General features: G+C 53.8%; 1 long non-coding RNA gene across 21 annotated transcripts in view; it reads right to left on the bottom strand.

The window, feature by feature from the left end:
- Positions 1 to 14,027, bottom strand: part of LOC308058001 — a 56,466-nt gene that overhangs the window by 19,309 nt on the left and 23,130 nt on the right. For 17 of the 21 annotated variants that reach the window (XR_013925587.1, XR_013925588.1, XR_013925589.1 and 14 more), the window contains 23 exons: positions 13,843 to 13,938; positions 13,526 to 13,675; positions 12,807 to 13,427; positions 11,442 to 11,606; positions 10,746 to 10,894; positions 10,125 to 10,195; positions 9,549 to 9,719; positions 9,343 to 9,438; positions 9,026 to 9,175; positions 8,307 to 8,927; positions 6,942 to 7,106; positions 6,246 to 6,394; positions 5,625 to 5,695; positions 5,049 to 5,219; positions 4,843 to 4,938; positions 4,526 to 4,675; positions 3,289 to 4,427; positions 2,441 to 2,605; positions 1,745 to 1,893; positions 1,124 to 1,194; positions 548 to 819; positions 342 to 437; positions 25 to 174 (listed from right to left, as the gene is read on the bottom strand). This is a non-coding gene — a long non-coding RNA (uncharacterized lncRNA). The remainder of the gene's footprint in view (positions 1 to 24; positions 175 to 341; positions 438 to 547; positions 820 to 1,123; positions 1,195 to 1,744; positions 1,894 to 2,440; positions 2,606 to 3,288; positions 4,428 to 4,525; positions 4,676 to 4,842; positions 4,939 to 5,048; positions 5,220 to 5,624; positions 5,696 to 6,245; positions 6,395 to 6,941; positions 7,107 to 8,306; positions 8,928 to 9,025; positions 9,176 to 9,342; positions 9,439 to 9,548; positions 9,720 to 10,124; positions 10,196 to 10,745; positions 10,895 to 11,441; positions 11,607 to 12,806; positions 13,428 to 13,525; positions 13,676 to 13,842; positions 13,939 to 14,027) is intronic. The other 4 variants (XR_013925595.1, XR_013925596.1, XR_013925597.1 and 1 more) reach the window with 4 other exon arrangements.

The raw sequence follows: 14,027 nt of genomic DNA, 5'->3' as shown, positions 1-14,027 counted from the left end.
AGGATCAACAAAGCAGTTTCCTACCGTTTCGCCAGCGAGCCAGAGGACTGTCTCGAGACTAAGTTTCCTTGAACAAACACCGAAGAGATCTTCAAGACTCGGTCCAAATGGCTCCGTCAACCTTGAAATCGTAGTCCCCTTCAGCTCCACACCGCTTCATTCTGGGAACGCCCGCTAGAAAAAAAAGGAACAGTTTATTCAGTGTAACGATTCGATTGGTATACAAGCCTTCAAGGCTCCCAAGACCAAGCCTAAGAGGGTCAGGACCGTGCATGTTTGTACTCGCAGTGAAGCTCAACACCTTAGGCAACCCTCAGCCGAGACAAAGGTGAAAAACTCACCGGCGCCGAACGTTTCCTCGTCTGTAAGCTGCCCATCCTTAGCATGCAGGACTCCACATTCAAAATTCACAGGTCCCGGAGAAAGAAAACCAAAAACTACAGGACAAACAGACAATCAAACAAAAGACCTCAAATAAGGTTTCCTCTAAGGACTGTTAGATACATCTTTTGTACACGACCTACGCACGGCAACATACGCTTCGTACCAGCTCCGTTACATGCTCAAGTAGCAGACGCCTCAGACTCTGCTTTCCATCACAGATTACGATTTTTTGATGACGTTACTAAAGCTGGTCATCTATTCGTACGATAGGTTATGCCAGTGCCTGAAATGATTTTCGATCTCAGACGCTGCACAGAAACGCCGCAGTTTTTCACTCCAATAAGCAATTGATACCTCAGTCGGTACACGTCACCGAGTGAGTGCTAGGAGTGAAAAGTTTACATTTACCTCTCGCTCTTCGACAGCCAATGAATCCTGTAAACAAAACAACATCTTTAGCACACCGGTACCGAAGACACAGCGCAAAACCCCCCGTTAATGTGCTCCTGTATTTGTTTTAATTTCAAAGTAGCCACTTCAACTGATAAAGACAGCCGATTCTCTACCTGTAACTCTACTCCTCCTTATTATCCTGCTACAGAAAGAAACAAACCGCTAGCATTTCTACGTAACGACTTATTTTTCCAGAGAAGAATAAAAAGCCACAACCGACCAACCAAAAAAAAAAACCAAACAGAAACAAAACAAACAAAAAAACCAAACCCCCAAAACAACTCACCTCCTACCTTCTGTGTCCCAGGATGAAAAGTTTCCTTCGGGTTCTTCCCAAATTTGTCATGACCCACAGGACTGAAATGCAAACGAAATACTGCTTTAGAGGAGAGCGAGCACACACCTCGACATTAAACCATGAACTGGCTGTAGTCGGAATCGATTGCGAGAAGAATCGTTCAAAGAGCCTCGCTGACGTGGAATTTTTTGCGGAAGAGCCATTTATTTCCCACACGACTAACCGCTGAGACTTCTTAAACTTCTTTCTGATTTTAAAAACAGAAACAACTAGGACCCTGCACGGAGATCACTTTTAAGCGTACCGTATTTACTTAGGAAGCACAGAACTTTATTCCCTCGTCCTTCGCTTCGGCTTTCTACGTAACTGTCGTGAGCGTTTTAGGAAGACTCGGTAACCTATCCTATTTCATAAGCTTCTCTTCCATCCCTTTGAAAACAACTCCAGGCACGTCAAATGAAAAACGAGCTGCTCGGCGTCAGGCTCGTACCCCAAAGATCCACAAGCAAGACCAGCTGCCTCGCTCAACGGAAAGCCCTCACGTACAGCATTTCTTCCCAACTCGTGTTTCAGCGCGACTGTCATTTTCGCCCCTTTTTTTTCCCCTACCGTGAATTTCTGGAGCTGCGCAGCACGCCACGGAGTGCCAAATGCAGTCTGTCTGAGGCACACCGAGCTGACACGGAGGTCACATCCGATGCGCCTCTCCATCATCGCTTACGCTAGGCCACCACGCCGACAGGATCTCCTGTAGTTCCCTTCGAAAGCAATTAAAAGGCTGAGATTAATTTAATTGACAAAAAAGCAGGTTTGTCGTGCAGCTGAAATTCGTTGACATAGTCGGTACCGAAACTCACGCTGGCTGTGAACGGGGTGAAATGGCAAAGGACCATCAGCCAGGCCCGAGGGAAGGCTCAAAGGCTGTACAAGCTAAAGAACAGCCAGGGAAGGGATTTTAGTCCGAGCCCAGGCGGGCAAAAGGAGATGACGTTAGTCCTGCTGCCTGCAGGCGTGTGGGAAAATCACCCCGGGGTGGGGGGGGAACTCGAGAAAATTGCGTCCTAACGGAAGCAGGGTATTACGGAGAGCTTTTTTTAGGGTAGGATACAGCTACAGCCTCGAGGACGGTCGGCACGCACACAGCCTGTACCGCCACCGCTCCCTAAGCAGCGGCTCGGCGCACGCCGACAGCGGTGACGGAGGACGAGCTTAAGGCAAAAAGCCAAAAGCAAACCCCTCAAAGCCCAGAACCGTTCTCAGGAACGCAGGAGTCAAGCCTAAAAGCGGTTGAAAGCTGCCTCCTACCTCTTCCCCCTCCGACACCGGCACGTTTCCTCGCGATCCCTTTTCGCAAACAAAAGACGGACGCCTGCGGTATCAGCTTGGTCCCGAAGCACCACGACGCGCTTGCTGGCTACACGCTCTCTTCTGACAAGGCTGACAGCTTCTCCGCACGCGACAGCCGAGGCCCTGTGAAACACGAGGAAGGCAAACACCGGTAACGTCTCGCAGGGGTCAGGAGGAAGTCAGGATGCACTCCATTCGGAGCCCGACGCGTTACCCAAAGGAATTACCCCAGCAGAACAAGAGGCAGGAACGATCGGTAGACAGGCAGACCACATGCACGGCAGCGATACCCCCGTCAGACTTGCAGGGCGCTTCCAGACCCAGCCCGCTGCCGCGGCTCAGGCCGGCGGCTGGGGGAAAGACAAAGCCCCGCGCAGAGCTGCGGCGGCTGCCCGGGCAGCCCAGAGGCGGCGGGGGGGGGGCGGCAGGTCGCCGCGGGCCGACCCCTCCCCTCTCCCGGGCCCCGCCAGGCCGCCACAAGCGGCGAGCACCGGGGCCGCCCCGCCGCCGCTCCTCGCCTCCTCGCTGAGGTAGCGGCGCAGCCCCGAGAGACAAAAAAAAAAAAAAACACCAGCCCAAAATAGGCAGCACCGTGAGGAGCCCGCTGACCACCGTCGCTGCCGGGGAGACGAGAACGGCCGGCAGCCCCGCCGGTCCCGGGCCGGGCCGGGCCGCCCGCCTCAGCCCGCCCGCCGCCGGCACCAGGCGCTCCCCGCCGCGGCCGAGCGCCGGCCCGCCGCCCGCCCCCCCCCCCCTTCGGCCGCTGCCCGCCCGCCCGCCCGCCCGCCCTCAGGCCGAGCGCTCACCCAGCGCGCCGCCGCACGTCCCGGCCCGAAAGTCTTCCAGGCTGCCGGCGAAGGCTCCGCACCGCCACGGGCGCGGCGGCGCGCCGCGCGGGCTGGAAATGAACCCCACTTCCGGGGCCGTCTGCGTAACCCGTACGTGCGAGGCCGAAGCCCCGCCCCTAGGGGGCAAGCCGTTTCCGCGCACGCGCAAAAGCGGAATTGCGTCATACGCATGCGACGCCGCCGGAGACCACGCCCCCTTTGGCTTCAGTCCGGCACTGCGCATGCGCTGCCCTTAGTTTTGCCAGTACCTCTTCTGCGCATGCGCAGAAGCGGAATTGCGTCATACGCATGCGACGCCGCCGGAGACCACGCCCCCTTTGGCTTCAAGCCGGCACTGCGCATGCGCTGCCCTTAGTTTTGCCAGTACCTCTTCTGCGCATGCGCAGAAGCGGAATTGCGTCATCACCACGCGACTACTCCCCCCAGACCACGCCCCCTTTGGCTTCAAGCCCCGTCTGCGCATGCGCTGCCCTTACTCTGCAGGGCGGCCACGCTGCTGCCGCCTGGCGAAAAAATTTCGGTACTGCAGCCAGTCTACCTAACAGACTGCACCCTTTATTAGACGAATGGAAGCGAGAAGGGAACTCTGCCCACGGCCCCTTAGCAAGTCGCCCGGCTTCACATCTCGCTGGATCAACTTCTTCCAGTGAACATATTCAATTCAACCAGTCTAGAGAAAAAGAGAAAAAAAAAAAAAAAAAAAAAGAAAAAACAAAAGAATCACTCGAGAGACCAGGCATACACTTTTTTTTTTTTTTTTCCTTATAAAAACACCAGCAACATTGTCTTCACGATAAAAGAGGCAATGAAACCTTTTCTTGTCAAATGTAAGGGCACTAAAGAGAAGGTAATTCGACAGACAAGACATAAACCTCTCCAGCTCTTTCCCCACGTCTATTTGGCATTCGTTTCCAAAAACTTTCTCGGGTGAACGTCTTTTGTCTTTGAGCAGTGCGACAGGCGGTTTGCAAACGGCACAAGTCTCTGCTTTTGAAAAATCAACTCAGACTCTGTAAGCACTTTAGATGGGGCACTTTGTGTTTCAGAGAAACAAAACCAACGCTGAGTCTTCCCTTGAACGACACAGGCCTGTTCACCTTTAAATCAGAGAAACAACGGACGTGGTTCTGATCCCTCAAGGAATCTGTACTTTCCAACAGACTGCACCGTCAGGATCAACAAAGCAGTTTCCTACCGTTTCGCCAGCGAGCCAGAGGACTGTCTCGAGACTAAGTTTCCTTGAACAAACACCGAAGAGATCTTCAAGACTCGGTCCAAATGGCTCCGTCAACCTTGAAATCGTAGTCCCCTTCAGCTCCACACCGCTTCATTCTGGGAACGCCCGCTAGAAAAAAAAGGAACAGTTTATTCAGTGTAACGATTCGATTGGTATACAAGCCTTCAAGGCTCCCAAGACCAAGCCTAAGAGGGTCAGGACCGTGCATGTTTGTACTCGCAGTGAAGCTCAACACCTTAGGCAACCCTCAGCCGAGACAAAGGTGAAAAACTCACCGGCGCCGAACGTTTCCTCGTCTGTAAGCTGCCCATCCTTAGCATGCAGGACTCCACATTCAAAATTCACAGGTCCCGGAGAAAGAAAACCAAAAACTACAGGACAAACAGACAATCAAACAAAAGACCTCAAATAAGGTTTCCTCTAAGGACTGTTAGATACATCTTTTGTACACGACCTACGCACGGCAACATACGCTTCGTACCAGCTCCGTTACATGCTCAAGTAGCAGACGCCTCAGACTCTGCTTTCCATCACAGATTACGATTTTTTGATGACGTTACTAAAGCTGGTCATCTATTAGTACGATAGGTTATGCCAGTGCCTGAAATGATTTTCGATCTCAGACGCTGCACAGAAACGCCGCAGTTTTTCACTGCAATAAGCAATTGATACCTCAGTCGGTACACGTCACCGAGTGAGTGCTAGGAGTGAAAAGTTTACATTTACCTCTCGCTCTTCGACAGCCAATGAATCCTGTAAACAAAACAACATCTTTAGCACACCGGTACCGAAGACACAGCGCAAAACCCCCCGTTAATGTGCTCCTGTATTTGTTTTAATTTCAAAGTAGCCACTTCAACTGATAAAGACAGCCGATTCTCTACCTGTAACTCTACTCCTCCTTATTATCCTGCTACAGAAAGAAACAAACCGCTAGCATTTCTACGTAACGACTTATTTTTCCAGAGAAGAATAAAAAGCCACAACCGACCAACCAAAAAAAAAAACCAAACAGAAACAAAACAAACAAAAAAACCAAACCCCCAAAACAACTCACCTCCTACCTTCTGTGTCCCAGGATGAAAAGTTTCCTTCGGGTTCTTCCCAAATTTGTCATGACCCACAGGACTGAAATGCAAACGAAATACTGCTTTAGAGGAGAGCGAGCACACACCTCGACATTAAACCATGAACTGGCTGTAGTCGGAATCGATTGCGAGAAGAATCGTTCAAAGAGCCTCGCTGACGTGGAATTTTTTGCGGAAGAGCCATTTATTTCCCACACGACTAACCGCTGAGACTTCTTAAACTTCTTTCTGATTTTAAAAACAGAAACAACTAGGACCCTGCACGGAGATCACTTTTAAGCGTACCGTATTTACTTAGGAAGCACAGAACTTTATTCCCTCGTCCTTCGCTTCGGCTTTCTACGTAACTGTCGTGAGCGTTTTAGGAAGACTCGGTAACCTATCCTATTTCATAAGCTTCTCTTCCATCCCTTTGAAAACAACTCCAGGCACGTCAAATGAAAAACGAGCTGCTCGGCGTCAGGCTCGTACCCCAAAGATCCACAAGCAAGACCAGCTGCCTCGCTCAACGGAAAGCCCTCACGTACAGCATTTCTTCCCAACTCGTGTTTCAGCGCGACTGTCATTTTCGCCCCTTTTTTTTCCCCTACCGTGAATTTCTGGAGCTGCGCAGCACGCCACGGAGTGCCAAATGCAGTCTGTCTGAGGCACACCGAGCTGACACGGAGGTCACATCCGATGCGCCTCTCCATCATCGCTTACGCTAGGCCACCACGCCGACAGGATCTCCTGTAGTTCCCTTCGAAAGCAATTAAAAGGCTGAGATTAATTTAATTGACAAAAAAGCAGGTTTGTCGTGCAGCTGAAATTCGTTGACATAGTCGGTACCGAAACTCACGCTGGCTGTGAACGGGGTGAAATGGCAAAGGACCATCAGCCAGGCCCGAGGGAAGGCTCAAAGGCTGTACAAGCTAAAGAACAGCCAGGGAAGGGATTTTAGTCCGAGCCCAGGCGGGCAAAAGGAGATGACGTTAGTCCTGCTGCCTGCAGGCGTGTGGGAAAATCACCCCGGGGTGGGGGGGGAACTCGAGAAAATTGCGTCCTAACGGAAGCAGGGTATTACGGAGAGCTTTTTTTAGGGTAGGATACAGCTACAGCCTCGAGGACGGTCGGCACGCACACAGCCTGTACCGCCACCGCTCCCTAAGCAGCGGCTCGGCGCACGCCGACAGCGGTGACGGAGGACGAGCTTAAGGCAAAAAGCCAAAAGCAAACCCCTCAAAGCCCAGAACCGTTCTCAGGAACGCAGGAGTCAAGCCTAAAAGCGGTTGAAAGCTGCCTCCTACCTCTTCCCCCTCCGACACCGGCACGTTTCCTCGCGATCCCTTTTCGCAAACAAAAGACGGACGCCTGCGGTATCAGCTTGGTCCCGAAGCACCACGACGCGCTTGCTGGCTACACGCTCTCTTCTGACAAGGCTGACAGCTTCTCCGCACGCGACAGCCGAGGCCCTGTGAAACACGAGGAAGGCAAACACCGGTAACGTCTCGCAGGGGTCAGGAGGAAGTCAGGATGCACTCCATTCGGAGCCCGACGCGTTACCCAAAGGAATTACCCCAGCAGAACAAGAGGCAGGAACGATCGGTAGACAGGCAGACAACATGCACGGCAGCGATACCCCCGTCAGACTTGCAGGGCGCTTCCAGACCCAGCCCGCTGCCGCGGCTCAGGCCGGCGGCTGGGGGAAAGACAAAGCCCCGCGCAGAGCTGCGGCGGCTGCCCGGGCAGCCCAGAGGCGGCGGGGGGGGGGCGGCAGGTCGCCGCGGGCCGACCCCTCCCCTCTCCCGGGCCCCGCCAGGCCGCCACAAGCGGCGAGCACCGGGGCCGCCCCGCCGCCGCTCCTCGCCTCCTCGCTGAGGTAGCGGCGCAGCCCCGAGAGACAAAAAAAAAAAAAAAAACCAGCCCAAAATAGGCAGCACCGTGAGGAGCCCGCTGACCACCGTCGCTGCCGGGGAGACGAGAACGGCCGGCAGCCCCGCCGGTCCCGGGCCGGGCCGGGCCGCCCGCCTCAGCCCGCCCGCCGCCGGCACCAGGCGCTCCCCGCCGCGGCCGAGCGCCGGCCCGCCGCCCGCCCCCCCCCCCTTCGGCCGCTGCCCGCCCGCCCGCCCGCCCGCCCTCAGGCCGAGCGCTCACCCAGCGCGCCGCCGCACGTCCCGGCCCGAAAGTCTTCCAGGCTGCCGGCGAAGGCTCCGCACCGCCACGGGCGCGGCGGCGCGCCGCGCGGGCTGGAAATGAACCCCACTTCCGGGGCCGTCTGCGTAACCCGTACGTGCGAGGCCGAAGCCCCGCCCCTAGGGGGCAAGCCGTTTCCGCGCACGCGCAAAAGCGGAATTGCGTCATACGCATGCGACGCCGCCGGAGACCACGCCCCCTTTGGCTTCAAGCCGGCACTGCGCATGCGCTGCCCTTAGTTTTGCCAGTACCTCTTCTGCGCATGCGCGAAAACGGAATTGCGTCATACGCATGCGACGCCGCCGGAGACCACGCCCCCTTTGGCTTCAAGCCGGCACTGCGCATGCGCTGCCCTTAGTTTTGCCAGTACCTCTTCTGCGCATGCGCAGAAGCGGAATTACGTCATCACCACGCGACTACTCCCCCCAGACCACGCCCCCTTTGGCTTCAAGCCCCGTCTGCGCATGCGCTGCCCTTACTCTGCAGGGCGGCCACGCTGCTGCCGCCTGGCGAAAAAATTTCGGTACTGCAGCCAGTCTACCTAACAGACTGCACCCTTTATTAGACGAATGGAAGCGAGAAGGGAACTCTGCCCACGGCCCCTTAGCAAGTCGCCCGGCTTCACATCTCGCTGGATCAACTTCTTCCAGTGAACATATTCAATTCAACCAGTCTAGAGAAAAAGAGAAAAAAAAAAAAAAAAAAAAAGAAAAAACAAAAGAATCACTCGAGAGACCAGGCATACACTTTTTTTTTTTTTTTTCCTTATAAAAACACCAGCAACATTGTCTTCACGATAAAAGAGGCAATGAAACCTTTTCTTGTCAAATGTAAGGGCACTAAAGAGAAGGTAATTCGACAGACAAGACATAAACCTCTCCAGCTCTTTCCCCACGTCTATTTGGCATTCGTTTCCAAAAACTTTCTCGGGTGAACGTCTTTTGTCTTTGAGCAGTGCGACAGGCGGTTTGCAAACGGCACAAGTCTCTGCTTTTGAAAAATCAACTCAGACTCTGTAAGCACTTTAGATGGGGCACTTTGTGTTTCAGAGAAACAAAACCAACGCTGAGTCTTCCCTTGAACGACACAGGCCTGTTCACCTTTAAATCAGAGAAACAACGGACGTGGTTCTGATCCCTCAAGGAATCTGTACTTTCCAACAGACTGCACCGTCAGGATCAACAAAGCAGTTTCCTACCGTTTCGCCAGCGAGCCAGAGGACTGTCTCGAGACTAAGTTTCCTTGAACAAACACCGAAGAGATCTTCAAGACTCGGTCCAAATGGCTCCGTCAACCTTGAAATCGTAGTCCCCTTCAGCTCCACACCGCTTCATTCTGGGAACGCCCGCTAGAAAAAAAAGGAACAGTTTATTCAGTGTAACGATTCGATTGGTATACAAGCCTTCAAGGCTCCCAAGACCAAGCCTAAGAGGGTCAGGACCGTGCATGTTTGTACTCGCAGTGAAGCTCAACACCTTAGGCAACCCTCAGCCGAGACAAAGGTGAAAAACTCACCGGCGCCGAACGTTTCCTCGTCTGTAAGCTGCCCATCCTTAGCATGCAGGACTCCACATTCAAAATTCACAGGTCCCGGAGAAAGAAAACCAAAAACTACAGGACAAACAGACAATCAAACAAAAGACCTCAAATAAGGTTTCCTCTAAGGACTGTTAGATACATCTTTTGTACACGACCTACGCACGGCAACATACGCTTCGTACCAGCTCCGTTACATGCTCAAGTAGCAGACGCCTCAGACTCTGCTTTCCATCACAGATTACGATTTTTTGATGACGTTACTAAAGCTGGTCATCTATTAGTACGATAGGTTATGCCAGTGCCTGAAATGATTTTCGATCTCAGACGCTGCACAGAAACGCCGCAGTTTTTCACTGCAATAAGCAATTGATACCTCAGTCGGTACACGTCACCGAGTGAGTGCTAGGAGTGAAAAGTTTACATTTACCTCTCGCTCTTCGACAGCCAATGAATCCTGTAAACAAAACAACATCTTTAGCACACCGGTACCGAAGACACAGCGCAAAACCCCCCGTTAATGTGCTCCTGTATTTGTTTTAATTTCAAAGTAGCCACTTCAACTGATAAAGACAGCCGATTCTCTACCTGTAACTCTACTCCTCCTTATTATCCTGCTACAGAAAGAAACAAACCGCTAGCATTTCTACGTAACGACTTATTTTTCCAGAGAAGAATAAAAAGCCACAACCGACCAACCAAAAAAAAAAACCAAACAGAAACAAAACAAACAAAAAAACCAAACCCCCAAAACAACTCACCTCCTACCTTCTGTGTCCCAGGATGAAAAGTTTCCTTCGGGTTCTTCCCAAATTTGTCATGACCCACAGGACTGAAATGCAAACGAAATACTGCTTTAGAGGAGAGCGAGCACACACCTCGACATTAAACCATGAACTGGCTGTAGTCGGAATCGATTGCGAGAAGAATCGTTCAAAGAGCCTCGCTGACGTGGAATTTTTTGCGGAAGAGCCATTTATTTCCCACACGACTAACCGCTGAGACTTCTTAAACTTCTTTCTGATTTTAAAAACAGAAACAACTAGGACCCTGCACGGAGATCACTTTTAAGCGTACCGTATTTACTTAGGAAGCACAGAACTTTATTCCCTCGTCCTTCGCTTCGGCTTTCTACGTAACTGTCGTGAGCGTTTTAGGAAGACTCGGTAACCTATCCTATTTCATAAGCTTCTCTTCCATCCCTTTGAAAACAACTCCAGGCACGTCAAATGAAAAACGAGCTGCTCGGCGTCAGGCTCGTACCCCAAAGATCCACAAGCAAGACCAGCTGCCTCGCTCAACGGAAAGACCTCACGTACAGCATTTCTTCCCAACTCGTGTTTCAGCGCGACTGTCATTTTCGCCCCTTTTTTTTCCCCTACCGTGAATTTCTGGAGCTGCGCAGCACGCCACGGAGTGCCAAATGCAGTCTGTCTGAGGCACACCGAGCTGACACGGAGGTCACATCCGATGCGCCTCTCCATCATCGCTTACGCTAGGCCACCACGCCGACAGGATCTCCTGTAGTTCCCTTCGAAAGCAATTAAAAGGCTGAGATTAATTTAATTGACAAAAAAGCAGGTTTGTCGTGCAGCTGAAATTCGTTGACATAGTCGGTACCGAAACTCACGCTGGCTGTGAACGGGGTGAAATGGCAAAGGACCATCAGCCAGGCCCGAGGGAAGGCTCAAAGGCTGTACAAGCTAAAGAACAGCCAGGGAAGGGATTTTAGTCCGAGCCCAGGCGGGCAAAAGGAGATGACGTTAGTCCTGCTGCCTGCAGGCGTGTGGGAAAATCACCCCGGGGTGGGGGGGGAACTCGAGAAAATTGCGTCCTAACGGAAGCAGGGTATTACGGAGAGCTTTTTTTAGGGTAGGATACAGCTACAGCCTCGAGGACGGTCGGCACGCACACAGCCTGTACCGCCACCGCTCCCTAAGCAGCGGCTCGGCGCACGCCGACAGCGGTGACGGAGGACGAGCTTAAGGCAAAAAGCCAAAAGCAAACCCCTCAAAGCCCAGAACCGTTCTCAGGAACGCAGGAGTCAAGCCTAAAAGCGGTTGAAAGCTGCCTCCTACCTCTTCCCCCTCCGACACCGGCACGTTTCCTCGCGATCCCTTTTCGCAAACAAAAGACGGACGCCTGCGGTATCAGCTTGGTCCCGAAGCACCACGACGCGCTTGCTGGCTACACGCTCTCTTCTGACAAGGCTGACAGCTTCTCCGCACGCGACAGCCGAGGCCCTGTGAAACACGAGGAAGGCAAACACCGGTAACGTCTCGCAGGGGTCAGGAGGAAGTCAGGATGCACTCCATTCGGAGCCCGACGCGTTACCCAAAGGAATTACCCCAGCAGAACAAGAGGCAGGAACGATCGGTAGACAGGCAGACAACATGCACGGCAGCGATACCCCCGTCAGACTTGCAGGGCGCTTCCAGACCCAGCCCGCTGCCGCGGCTCAGGCCGGCGGCTGGGGGAAAGACAAAGCCCCGCGCAGAGCTGCGGCGGCTGCCCGGGCAGCCCAGAGGCGGCGGGGGGGGGGCGGCAGGTCGCCGCGGGCCGACCCCTCCCCTCTCCCGGGCCCCGCCAGGCCGCCACAAGCGGCGAGCACCGGGGCCGCCCCGCCGCCGCTCCTCGCCTCCTCGCTGAGGTAGCGGCGCAGCCCCGAGAGACAAAAAAAAAAAAAAAAACCAGCCCAAAATAGGCAGCACCGTGAGGAGCCCGCTGACCACCGTCGCTGCCGGGGAGACGAGAACGGCCGGCAGCCCCGCCGGTCCCGGGCCGGGCCGGGCCGCCCGCCTCAGCCCGCCCGCCGCCGGCACCAGGCGCTCCCCGCCGCGGCCGAGCGCCGGCCCGCCGCCCGCCCCCCCCCCCTTCGGCCGCTGCCCGCCCGCCCGCCCGCCCGCCCTCAGGCCGAGCGCTCACCCAGCGCGCCGCCGCACGTCCCGGCCCGAAAGTCTTCCAGGCTGCCGGCGAAGGCTCCGCACCGCCACGGGCGCGGCGGCGCGCCGCGCGGGCTGGAAATGAACCCCACTTCCGGGGCCGTCTGCGTAACCCGTACGTGCGAGGCCGAAGCCCCGCCCCTAGGGGGCAAGCCGTTTCCGCGCACGCGCAAAAGCGGAATTGCGTCATACGCATGCGACGCCGCCGGAGACCACGCCCCCTTTGGCTTCAAGCCGGCACTGCGCATGCGCTGCCCTTAGTTTTGCCAGTACCTCTTCTGCGCATGCGCGAAAACGGAATTGCGTCATACGCATGCGACGCCGCCGGAGACCACGCCCCCTTTGGCTTCAAGCCGGCACTGCGCATGCGCTGCCCTTAGTTTTGCCAGTACCTCTTCTGCGCATGCGCAGAAGCGGAATTACGTCATCACCACGCGACTACTCCCCCCAGACCACGCCCCCTTTGGCTTCAAGCCCCGTCTGCGCATGCGCTGCCCTTACTCTGCAGGGCGGCCACGCTGCTGCCGCCTGGCGAAAAAATTTCGGTACTGCAGCCAGTCTACCTAACAGACTGCACCCTTTATTAGACGAATGGAAGCGAGAAGGGAACTCTGCCCACGGCCCCTTAGCAAGTCGCCCGGCTTCACATCTCGCTGGATCAACTTCTTCCAGTGAACATATTCAATTCAACCAGTCTAGAGAAAAAGAGAAAAAAAAAAAAAAAAAAAAAGAAAAAACAAAAGAATCACTCGAGAGACCAGGCATACACTTTTTTTTTTTTTTTTCCTTATAAAAACACCAGCAACATTGTCTTCACGATAAAAGAGGCAATGAAACCTTTTCTTGTCAAATGTAAGGGCACTAAAGAGAAGGTAATTCGACAGACAAGACATAAACCTCTCCAGCTCTTTCCCCACGTCTATTTGGCATTCGTTTCCAAAAACTTTCTCGGGTGAACGTCTTTTGTCTTTGAGCAGTGCGACAGGCGGTTTGCAAACGGCACAAGTCTCTGCTTTTGAAAAATCAACTCAGACTCTGTAAGCACTTTAGATGGGGCACTTTGTGTTTCAGAGAAACAAAACCAACGCTGAGTCTTCCCTTGAACGACACAGGCCTGTTCACCTTTAAATCAGAGAAACAACGGACGTGGTTCTGATCCCTCAAGGAATCTGTACTTTCCAACAGACTGCACCGTCAGGATCAACAAAGCAGTTTCCTACCGTTTCGCCAGCGAGCCAGAGGACTGTCTCGAGACTAAGTTTCCTTGAACAAACACCGAAGAGATCTTCAAGACTCGGTCCAAATGGCTCCGTCAACCTTGAAATCGTAGTCCCCTTCAGCTCCACACCGCTTCATTCTGGGAACGCCCGCTAGAAAAAAAAGGAACAGTTTATTCAGTGTAACGATTCGATTGGTATACAAGCCTTCAAGGCTCCCAAGACCAAGCCTAAGAGGGTCAGGACCGTGCATGTTTGTACTCGCAGTGAAGCTCAACACCTTAGGCAACCCTCAGCCGAGACAAAGGTGAAAAACTCACCGGCGCCGAACGTTTCCTCGTCTGTAAGCTGCCCATCCTTAGCATGCAGGACTCCACATTCAAAATTCACAGGTCCCGGAGAAAGAAAACCAAAAACTACAGGACAAACAGACAATCAAACAAAAGACCTCAAATAAGGTTTCCTCTAAGGACTGTTAGATACATCTTTTGTACACGACCTACGC

This window comes from Falco punctatus, assembly GCF_963210335.1.
Source record: "Falco punctatus genome assembly, contig: scaffold_234, whole genome shotgun sequence".
NCBI lineage: Eukaryota > Metazoa > Chordata > Aves > Falconiformes > Falconidae > Falco > Falco punctatus.
The sequence above is the reverse complement of the archived record's forward strand: the minus strand, read 5'-3'. Positions and strand labels throughout refer to the sequence as shown.